An 8,476-nucleotide genomic window follows, 5' to 3' on the forward strand; every position below is an offset into this window, starting at 1 on the left:
CCACGGTGCCAGGACTCTCCCATTCCCCAGTGCCTACACTCAGGTGTAAGGCACAAAACAAAACAAAACAAAACAAAACAAAACAAAACAAAACAAAACAAAACAAAACAAAATCTGGATGCAGGCTGCAACAAAGGAAGCACACAGAGGTGAGAACGTAAGGTTGACGGGAGTAACAAGCTCCCTGTTGCGACTGTCCAGGGGCGGCAATGGGAATTGGACGTCGGCCGTTAGGTGCGCGTAGCGTGTGTCCTTTGGGTTCTGCTTCTTCTTTACAAACCGGCGTCTGTCCAGTTGGCTTTCCGGTTCATTACGTCCTCTGATGGCTTTAAGATAAGCCTATCTTGCTAAAACTGATTGTCGACAAAGCGGAAGCACAAGCTTCGCAAGGAGCACACAAAGCCCGCCTAAGGCACCGCTGGGATTTGAACCCAGGACCTCCTGTTTACTAGACAGGCGCTTTAACCAACTAAGCCACGGCACCAAATCTGCCACTGTTGCTGCTGATAGTAGCATAACAGCAGATCACGGACCACTGTCAATCAGATGCTTGCCTTGCCGTCCATCCATCCATCCATCTATCTATTTATCTATGACTCTTGATATCTAACTCTCTTGCTTGCTATCGCTCCCCCAATGATCAGTAGCATAGTAGCATAACAGCAGATCACGGACCACTGTCAATCAGATGCTTGCCTTGCCGTCCATCCATCCATCCATCTATCTATCTATCTATGACTCTTGATATCTAACTCTCTTGCTTGCTATCGCTCCCCCAATGGTCAGTAGCATAGTAGCATAACAGCAGATCACGGACCACTGTCAATCAGATGCTTGCCTTGCCGTCCATCCATCCATCTATCTATCTATCTATGTATCTATGTCTCTTGATATCTAACTCTCTTGCTTGCTATCGCTCCCCCAATGGTCAGTAGCATTGTAGCATAACAGCAGATCACGGACCACTGTCAACCAGATGCTTGCCTTGCCGTCCATCCATCTATCTATCTATCTATCTATGACTCTCGATATCTAACTCTCTTGCTTGCTATCGCTCCCCCAATGGTCAGTAGCATTGTAGCATAACAGCAGATCACGGACCAATGTCAATCAGATGCTTGCCTTGCCGTCCATCCATCCATCTATCTATCTATCTATCTATGACTCTCGATATCTAACTCTCTTGCTTGCTATCGCTCCCCCAATGGTCAGTAGCATAGTAGCATAACAGCAGATCACGGACCACTGTCAATCAGATGCTTGCCTTGCCGTCCATCCATCCATCCATCTATCTATCTATGTATCTATGTCTCTTGATATCTAACTCTCTTGCTTGCTATCGCTCCCCCAATGGTCAGTAGCATAGTAGCATAAGAGCAGATCACGGACCACTGTCAATCAGATGCTTGCCTTGCCGTCCATCCATCCATCCATCTATCTATCTATCTATGACTCTTGATATCTAACTCTCTTGCTTGCTATCGCTCCCCCAATGGTCAGTAGTATTGTAGCATAACAGCAGATCACGGACCACTGTCAATCAGATGCTTGCCTTGCCGTCCATCCATCCATCCATCTATCTATCTATGTATCTATGTCTCTTGATATCTAACTCTCTTGCTTGCTATCGCTCCCCCAATGGTCAGTAGCATAGTAGCATAACAGCAGATCACGGACCACTGTCAATCAGATGCTTGCCTTGCCGTCCATCCATCCATCTATCTATCAATCTATCTATGACTCTTGATATCAAACTCTCTTGCTTGCTATCGCTCCCCCAATGGTCAGTAGCATAGTAGCATAACAGCAGATCACGGACCACTGTCAATCAGATGCTTGCCTTGCCGTCCATCCATCCATCCATCTATCTATCTATCTATGACTCTTGATATCTAACTCTCTTGCTTGCTATCGCTCCCCCAATGGTCAGTAGCATAGTAGCATAACAGCAGATCACGGACCACTGTCAATCAGATGCTTGCCTTGCCGTCCATCCATCCATCCATCTATCTATCTATGTATCTATGTCTCTTGATATCTAAATCTCTTGCTTGCTATCGCTCCCCCAATGGTCAGTAGCATAGTAGCATAACAGCAGATCACGGACCACTGTCAATCAGATGCTTGCCTTGCCGTCCATCCATCCATCCATCTATCTATCTATGTATCTATGTCTCTTGATATCTAACTCTCTTGCTTGCTATCGCTCCCCCAATGGTCAGTAGCATAGTAGCATAACAGCAGATCACGGACCACTGTCAATCAGATGCTTGCCTTGCCGTCCATCCATCCATCCATCTATCTATCTATTTATCAATGACTCTCGATATCTAACTCTCTTGCTTGCTATCGCTCCCCCAATGGTCAGTAGCATAGTAGCATAACAGCAGATCACGGACCACTGTCAATCAGATGCTTGCCTTGCTGTCCATCCATCCATCTATCTATCTATCTATCGATGACTCTTGATATCTAACTCTCTTGCTTGCTATCGCTCCCCCAATGGTCAGTAGCATAGTAGCATAACAGCAGATCACGGACCACTGTCAATCAGATGCTTGCCTTGCCGTCCATCCATCCATCCATCTATCAATCTATCTATGACTCTTGATATCTAACTCTCTTGCTTGCTATCGCTCCTCCAATGGTCAGTAGCATTGTAGCATAACAGCAGATCACGGACCACTGTCAATCAGATGCTTGCCTTGCCGTCCATCCATCCATCCATCTATCTATCTACTATCAATGACTCTCGATATCTTACTCTCTTGCTTGCTATCGCTCCCCCAATGGTCAGTAGCATAGTAGCATAACAGCAGATCACGGACCACTGTCAATCAAATGCTTGCCTTGCCGACCATCCATCCATCTATCTATCTATTTATCAATGACTCTCGATATCTAACTCTCTTGCTTGCTATCGCTTCCCCAATGGTCAGTAGCATAGTAGCATAACAGCAGATCACGGACCACTGTCAATCAGATGCTTGCCTTGCCGTCCATCCATCCATCTATCTATCTATCTATCTATCTATGACTCTTGATATCTAACTCTCTTGCTTGCTATCGCTCCCCCAATGGTCAGTAGCATAGTAGCATAACAGCAGATCACGGACCACTGTCAATCAGATGCTTGCCTTGCCGTCCATCCATCCATCTATCTATCTATCTATCTATCTATGACTCTCGATATCTAACTCTCTTGCTTGCTTTCGCTCCCCCAATGGTCAGTAGCATTGTAGCATAACAGCAGATCACGGACCACTGTCAATCAGATGCTTGCCTTGCCGTCCATCCATCCATCCATCTATCTATTTATCTATGACTCTTGATATCTAACTCTCTTGCTTGCTATCGCTCCCCCAATGATCAGTAGCATAGTAGCATAACAGCAGATCACGGACCACTGTCAATCAGATGCTTGCCTTGCCGTCCATCCATCCATCCATCTATCTATCTATCTATGACTCTTGATATCTAACTCTCTTGCTTGCTATCGCTCCCCCAATGGTCAGTAGCATAGTAGCATAACAGCAGATCACGGACCACTGTCAATCAGATGCTTGCCTTGCCGTCCATCCATCCATCTATCTATCTATCTATGTATCTATGTCTCTTGATATCTAACTCTCTTGCTTGCTATCGCTCCCCCAATGGTCAGTAGCATTGTAGCATAACAGCAGATCACGGACCACTGTCAACCAGATGCTTGCCTTGCCGTCCATCCATCTATCTATCTATCTATCTATTACTCTCGATATCTAACTCTCTTGCTTGCTATCGCTCCCCCAATGGTCAGTAGCATTGTAGCATAACAGCAGATCACGGACCAATGTCAATCAGATGCTTGCCTTGCCGTCCATCCATCCATCTATCTATCTATCTATCTATGACTCTCGATATCTAACTCTCTTGCTTGCTATCGCTCCCCCAATGGTCAGTAGCATAGTAGCATAACAGCAGATCACGGACCACTGTCAATCAGATGCTTGCCTTGCCGTCCATCCATCCATCCATCTATCTATCTATGTATCTATGTCTCTTGATATCTAACTCTCTTGCTTGCTATCGCTCCCCCAATGGTCAGTAGCATAGTAGCATAAGAGCAGATCACGGACCACTGTCAATCAGATGCTTGCCTTGCCGTCCATCCATCCATCCATCTATCTATCTATCTATGACTCTTGATATCTAACTCTCTTGCTTGCTATCGCTCCCCCAATGGTCAGTAGCATTGTAGCATAACAGCAGATCACGGACCACTGTCAATCAGATGCTTGCCTTGCCGTCCATCCATCCATCCATCTATCTATCTATGTATCTATGTCTCTTGATATCTAACTCTCTTGCTTGCTATCGCTCCCCCAATGGTCAGTAGCATAGTAGCATAACAGCAGATCACGGACCACTGTCAATCAGATGCTTGCCTTGCCGTCCATCCATCCATCTATCTATCAATCTATCTATGACTCTTGATATCAAACTCTCTTGCTTGCTATCGCTCCCCCAATGGTCAGTAGCATAGTAGCATAACAGCAGATCACGGACCACTGTCAATCAGATGCTTGCCTTGCCGTCCATCCATCCATCCATCTATCTATCTATCTATGACTCTTGATATCTAACTCTCTTGCTTGCTATCGCTCCCCCAATGGTCAGTAGCATAGTAGCATAACAGCAGATCAAGGACCACTGTCAATCAGATGCTTGCCTTGCCGTCCATCCATCCATCCATCTATCTATCTATGTATCTATGTCTCTTGATATCTAAATCTCTTGCTTGCTATCGCTCCCCCAATGGTCAGTAGCATAGTAGCATAACAGCAGATCACGGACCACTGTCAATCAGATGCTTGCCTTGCCGTCCATCCATCCATCCATCTATCTATCTATGTATCTATGTCTCTTGATATCTAACTCTCTTGCTTGCTATCGCTCCCCCAATGGTCAGTAGCATAGTAGCATAACAGCAGATCACGGACCACTGTCAATCAGATGCTTGCCTTGCCGTCCATCCATCCATCCATCTATCTATCTATTTATCAATGACTCTCGATATCTAACTCTCTTGCTTGCTATCGCTCCCCCAATGGTCAGTAGCATAGTAGCATAACAGCAGATCACGGACCACTGTCAATCAGATGCTTGCCTTGCTGTCCATCCATCCATCTATCTATCTATCTATCGATGACTCTTGATATCTAACTCTCTTGCTTGCTATCGCTCCCCCAATGGTCAGTAGCATAGTAGCATAACAGCAGATCACGGACCACTGTCAATCAGATGCTTGCCTTGCCGTCCATCCATCCATCCATCTATCAATCTATCTATGACTCTTGATATCTAACTCTCTTGCTTGCTATCGCTCCTCCAATGGTCAGTAGCATTGTAGCATAACAGCAGATCACGGACCACTGTCAATCAGATGCTTGCCTTGCCGTCCATCCATCCATCCATCTATCTATCTACTATCAATGACTCTCGATATCTTACTCTCTTGCTTGCTATCGCTCCCCCAATGGTCAGTAGCATAGTAGCATAACAGCAGATCACGGACCACTGTCAATCAAATGCTTGCCTTGCCGACCATCCATCCATCTATCTATCTATTTATCAATGACTCTCGATATCTAACTCTCTTGCTTGCTATCGCTTCCCCAATGGTCAGTAGCATAGTAGCATAACAGCAGATCACGGACCACTGTCAATCAGATGCTTGCCTTGCCGTCCATCCATCCATCTATCTATCTATCTATCTATCTATGACTCTTGATATCTAACTCTCTTGCTTGCTATCGCTCCCCCAATGGTCAGTAGCATAGTAGCATAACAGCAGATCACGGACCACTGTCAATCAGATGCTTGCCTTGCCGTCCATCCATCCATCTATCTATCTATCTATCTATCTATGACTCTCGATATCTAACTCTCTTGCTTGCTTTCGCTCCCCCAATGGTCAGTAGCATTGTAGCATAACAGCAGATCACGGACCAATGTCAATCAGATGCTTGCCTTGCCGTCCATCCATCCATCTATCTATCTATCTATCTATGACTCTCGATATCTAACTCTCTTGCTTGCTATCGCTCCCCCAATGGTCAGTAGCATAGTAGCATAACAGCAGATCACGGACCACTGTCAATCAGATGCTTGCCTTGCCGTCCATCCATCCATCCATCTATCTATCTATGTATCTATGTCTCTTGATATCTAACTCTCTTGCTTGCTATCGCTCCCCCAATGGTCAGTAGCATATTAGCATAACAGCAGATCACGGACCACTGTCAATCAGATGCTTGCCTTGCCGTCCATCCATCCATCCATCTATCTATCTATCTATGACTCTTGATATCTAACTCTCTTGCTTGCTATCGCTCCCCCAATGGTCAGTAGCATAGTAGCATAACAGCAGATCACGGACCACTGTCAATCAGATGCTTGCCTTGCCGTCCATCCATCCATCCATCTATCTATCTATGTATCTATGTCTCTTGATATCTAACTCTCTTGCTTGCTATCGCTCCCCCAATGGTCAGTAGCATAGTAGCATAACAGCAGATCACGGACCACTGTCAATCAGATGCTTGCCTTGCCGTCCATCCATCCATCTATCTATCAATCTATCTATGACTCTTGATATCTAACTCTCTTGCTTGCTATCGCTCCCCCAATGGTCAGTAGCATAGTAGCATAACAGCAGATCACGGACCACTGTCAATCAGATGCTTGCCTTGCCGTCCATCCATCCATCCATCTATCTATCTATCTATGACTCTTGATATCTAACTCTCTTGCTTGCTATCGCTCCCCCAATGGTCAGTAGCATAGTAGCATAACAGCAGATCACGGACCACTGTCAATCAGATGCTTGCCTTGCCGTCCATCCATCCATCCATCTATCTATCTATGTATCTATGTCTCTTGATATCTAAATCTCTTGCTTGCTATCGCTCCCCCAATGGTCAGTAGCATAGTAGCATAACAGCAGATCACGGACCACTGTCAATCAGATGCTTGCCTTGCCGTCCATCCATCCATCTATCTATCAATCTATCTATGACTCTTGATATCTAACTCTCTTGCTTGCTATCGCTCCCCCAATGGTCAGTAGCATAGTAGCATAACAGCAGATCACGGACCACTGTCAATCAGATGCTTGCCTTGCCGTCCATCCATCCATCCATCTATCTATCTATCTATGACTCTTGATATCTAACTCTCTTGCTTGCTATCGCTCCCCCAATGGTCAGTAGCATAGTAGCATAACAGCAGATCACGGACCACTGTCAATCAGATGCTTGCCTTGCCGTCCATCCATCCATCTATCTATCTATCTATCTATCTATGACTCTCGATATCTAACTCTCTTGCTTGCTATCGCTCCCCCAATGGTCAGTAGCATAGTAGCATAACAGCAGATCACGGACCACTGTCAATCAGATGCTTGCCTTGCCGTCCATCCATCCATCTATCTATCTATCTATGTATCTATGTCTCTTGATATCTAACTCTCTTGCTTGCTATCGCTCCCCCAATGGTCAGTAGCATAGTAGCATAACAGCAGATCACGGACCACTGTCAATCAGATGCTTGCCTTGCCGTCCATCCATCCATCTATCTATCAATCTATCTATGACTCTTGATATCTAACTCTCTTGCTTGCTATCGCTCCCCCAATGGTCAGTAGCATAGTAGCATAACAGCAGATCACGGACCACTGTCAATCAGATGCTTGCCTTGCCGTCCATCCATCCATCCATCTATCTATCTATCTATGACTCTTGATATCTAACTCTCTTGCTTGCTATCGCTCCCCCAATGGTCAGTAGCATAGTAGCATAACAGCAGATCACGGACCACTGTCAATCAGATGCTTGCCTTGCCGTCCATCCATCCATCCATCTATCTATCTATGTATCTATGTCTCTTGATATCTAAATCTCTTGCTTGCTATCGCTCCCCCAATGGTCAGTAGCATAGTAGCATAACAGCAGATCACGGACCACTGTCAATCAGATGCTTGCCTTGCCGTCCATCCATCCATCTATCTATCAATCTATCTATGACTCTTGATATCTAACTCTCTTGCTTGCTATCGCTCCCCCAATGGTCAGTAGCATAGTAGCATAACAGCAGATCACGGACCACTGTCAATCAGATGCTTGCCTTGCCGTCCATCCATCCATCCATCTATCTATCTATCTTTGACTCTTGATATCTAACTCTCTTGCTTGCTATCGCTCCCCCAATGGTCAGTAGCATAGTAGCATAACAGCAGATCACGGACCACTGTCAATCAGATGCTTGCCTTGCCGTCCATCCATCCATCCATCTATCTATCTATGTATCTATGTCTCTTGATATCTAACTCTCTTGCTTGCTATCGCTCCCCCAATGGTCAGTAGCATAGTAGCATAACAGCAGATCACGGACCACTGTCAATCAGATGCTTGCCTTGCCGTCCATCCATCCATCT

At 45.4% G+C, this 8,476-nt stretch overlaps 1 non-coding gene across 1 annotated transcript; it reads right to left on the reverse strand.

The window, feature by feature from the left end:
• Positions 1-410: 410 nt before the first annotated feature.
• trnat-agu (transfer RNA threonine (anticodon AGU)) lies at positions 411-484 on the reverse strand. The gene has a single exon. It is a non-coding gene; the product is annotated as a tRNA-Thr (tRNA).
• Between the last annotated feature and the right edge of the window lie 7,992 nt (positions 485-8,476).

The sequence above is a fragment of the Amia ocellicauda genome, chromosome 2, assembly GCF_036373705.1.
Source record: "Amia ocellicauda isolate fAmiCal2 chromosome 2, fAmiCal2.hap1, whole genome shotgun sequence".
NCBI classification, from domain to species: domain Eukaryota; kingdom Metazoa; phylum Chordata; class Actinopteri; order Amiiformes; family Amiidae; genus Amia; species Amia ocellicauda.